Source organism: Pteropus vampyrus, unplaced genomic scaffold, assembly GCF_000151845.1.
Source record: "Pteropus vampyrus isolate Shadow unplaced genomic scaffold, Pvam_2.0 Scaffold436, whole genome shotgun sequence".
Classification (NCBI taxonomy): Eukaryota; Metazoa; Chordata; class Mammalia; order Chiroptera; family Pteropodidae; genus Pteropus; species Pteropus vampyrus.
In genome coordinates this window covers 1,977,547-1,980,474 of record NW_011889217.1, presented here as the reverse complement: position 1 = coordinate 1,980,474, position 2,928 = coordinate 1,977,547, and the positions used below count along the sequence as shown (strand labels likewise).

The 2,928-nt window shown below is 49.6% G+C and overlaps 1 protein-coding gene across 4 annotated transcripts in view; it reads right to left on the bottom strand.

Annotated features, from left to right (window-relative positions):
• The window catches only part of RUSC2 (RUN and SH3 domain containing 2), a 49,000-nt gene that overhangs the window by 19,640 nt on the left and 26,432 nt on the right, over positions 1-2,928 (bottom strand). The window contains exon 1 of one of the 4 annotated variants that reach the window (XM_023524021.1): positions 1,214-1,691. The exons of the other annotated variants lie outside the window; for them this stretch is intronic. The gene's annotated coding sequence lies outside the window, so the exon portion shown is untranslated. Of the gene's footprint in view, positions 1-1,213; positions 1,692-2,928 lie in introns of those variants that run through there. 4 annotated transcript variants of the gene reach the window in all.

The window sequence follows — 2,928 nt, the reverse complement described above, 5'->3', positions numbered from 1 at the left end:
TATTACTGTCCCACGCTCTAATAACACTCTTCGATCCCACCTCTGCACCAGTTTCCAGCTCTCATCTCCCTGTCCCATTCATAATCCCTGAGGACCTTTCCTCTGCTCTGTAGTTCACATTCCTCAATGCTTCCTGAGAACTAAAACACTCCCGTGACTTCTCAATGTATTCTCCAACCACACATCTGCACGATGTGGAACTACCCATTCCTATTAACATGGATTTTTTAATCTTCTACCAAGGTGGTCAATAGAAATTTAGGTAACTTTGTGCAGGAAAACGTTCTGAATTCCAGAAGAAAGGTTTCACCTGTCCTTGGTCATCGGCATCTTTCTGCCAGTTACAGAACCCCTTCCCCCCTTTTTTTGGCCTCCTGAAGGAGGATGGGAAAGACAGTGGCAATTAGTTGCTATTCCCTAGCAATCTGACCTTGACCTGAGTGAGGTCCGAGGAGGATAACCTTTTTCCTGCCTGGGACCTCTCTTGGGCAGGACTGAAGGGAAGAGAGCAGGAGGTAGATTCAGGAGTATCAGCTTATGCTTAGGTCTCTTCCTGTTAAGAATCTGTTTAAGTCTGTATAAGACACTGATTATAACAGGTCAGGTGCCCTAGGCATTACAGTGACTGCCCCTCCCTCCCATACCGTGGAGCCTCTTGATCAACACTCTTTCTTACTCCATCCTTACCTGGAGCCAGGTGGCTCCCATAGCAACAGAAGATACAGTATGTGTGCATGTATGTATGTTCAAAGGGGAAGGATAGGCCTGATGCTTCCCAGCCCTCGCTCTTGAAAGCTGTGTGGATCCTTGCATGTTCTCCATTATAAACTTGTAGTAGCTTTAGGGGTATCTCCTCCAATTTAGCCTTTGTTTCTAGATGTGACCCCTTCCACCCTGACCTGTATTATAGCAGCTTGATTACAAATGCCCAGAAAGGGAGGAGGGGCTGTTCTGCTTCTTGATAAAATAGCATCAGCCCAAGCCTCTGCTTTTCCGTCTCTGCACCACAGCCCAAATGTATGCATGGATCAGCTTGTCTCATGTTTGCTCTCAAGCTCTCATTCTCTCTCTCTCTCTCTCTCTCTCTCTCTCTCTCTCTCTCTCTCCCTTTTGGAAAGACAAAGCCAATTCTCAGAAGCCAGAGCCCAAATGTGCAGATCCGTTATTCTAGCATCCCTGCCCTGCCCCTCCCCCCAGCTCCACTGAGCCATACCTCTGCAAGGAGCCTTGAGCTGAACCCGGAGGCTTCTGTTCCTTTTGCACTCCAATCAAGCTCTACCTTGACGGTTCCAGCTGAGGCACTGTTCCACGGGACCACACAGGGGGAACTGGGCCGAATTCCTAAGATCTGATTTCTGCTAATACAATGGCATCGTTGCTAATGCAGGGAGGCTGCGCAATCCCAGCCCCAGTATCCTTGCTGCTGCTGCCGCTGCTGCCGCTGGTGCTGCGGTGACGTTGCTGCTAAGGGAAGGGGGAAGGGAAAGGAGGAGGCATGCCCACAGCACGGCCGCTCAGCCTCCCTCCCTGTCAGTCCCTCTGGGCCTTTAGTCTAGGGAAGGGGGAGGGTAGAGAAAGAAGTCAGCCACTGAGGGCAGGCAGTGCTGGAAGATGAAAACTCTCAAGGCAGCAAAGGAAATTAGGGAGAACGTTGGGCCTACTCCTCTCTTGTCCTTAGGAGTCTCAGGGAAAAGTCTGGGCAGAGGCTTAGAGCTTCCTTCCTTCCTTAGGCCCCTCCTTTTAGATCTTGGCCAGAAACCTCTCCCTCCTCCTCTTGCCCACTCTGAATGACTCCTTGTTTTCCAGCTTTTTCCTTTCACTAGGATTCCAGACTAGCCTCAGGGTGGAGCTGCCAGCCTGGGAGGGGGTTCCTGAAACCCTGAAGGGAGATTGTAGGGACTGGCAGTAACACCGAGTTCAGTCCTTATGGATGTACAGCACTAGGCTCTCCAACGCGTGCCTCTTCAGAGATATGGAGTCTGTCTCAGAAAAAAGACTGGGCCACACACAGGCTTTTATATACAGGGTGGAAGTGAGCCTTAGGACCTAGCTGGCTTCAGGCCTCCTTCCTAACACAGGGTCTAAGTTCCTTGGATCTTCAGAGGGTCTGCTAATGTGGCCGGAGTAGAGCCGTCCCCTCTCACCTACATCAGTTTTGGTCAGTGCTGACTGAGTGGGGTCCAGTTGGATCTGCAGGGCAGCAGGATTTATTTGGGCAAGGATCCAGGAGGCCTATCTTCCTAGGAAAAGGAAGGCTAAGGAAAGGAAGTATCTACTTTGGTCCAGAAAAGAAATCTGTTCTACTTGTAGACCTACAGAGCCCTCCACCCAGTCCTTGCTTCACCCTTCTTAGGTTCTGGGCCAGTTTTATGAGAATCAGTAAACACCAGAGAAGCCACAGCCAGAGCCAGTAGTATAGTAAGTAGCATTCCTGTCTCTGTCCACTTCATGCCACTGCCCCTTGCTGCCACCCTTGAACACAGAGATGGTCTCAAGCTGGACTTAGCCCTCAAGCACTAGCCCTGCCCCAGTGCTGACTACTCTCTGGACTCCACAGCCAATCCCTTGGATTTCAGATCCCTTGAACAAAACCTTAAGTCCACTAGCCAGGACCACAGGAAAAGGAAGGCTAAGCAGCCATCACTTGGGATCTAGAAGAAATGTTTCTTTCCCCTTACTGCTTTTTCTATTCCCTGTGAAACTCATGCTGAGATGAGCTGAATTGTAGAGAGAACAGAAGTGACTAAAGACCCCCAAACCTATTTCCAACTTTGACTTATTTGAGGGGCAATGGACCTTTGATCCTACAAAGCAGGAAACAATGAGGAAGAGAAGGAGAGAGGGAGGCTGCAGTTCATAAAACTAACTAACCATTAGTGATCCTCACAGGGAAGTAAAAGGAATAGAAATGGTGTCATTGTACTTCCC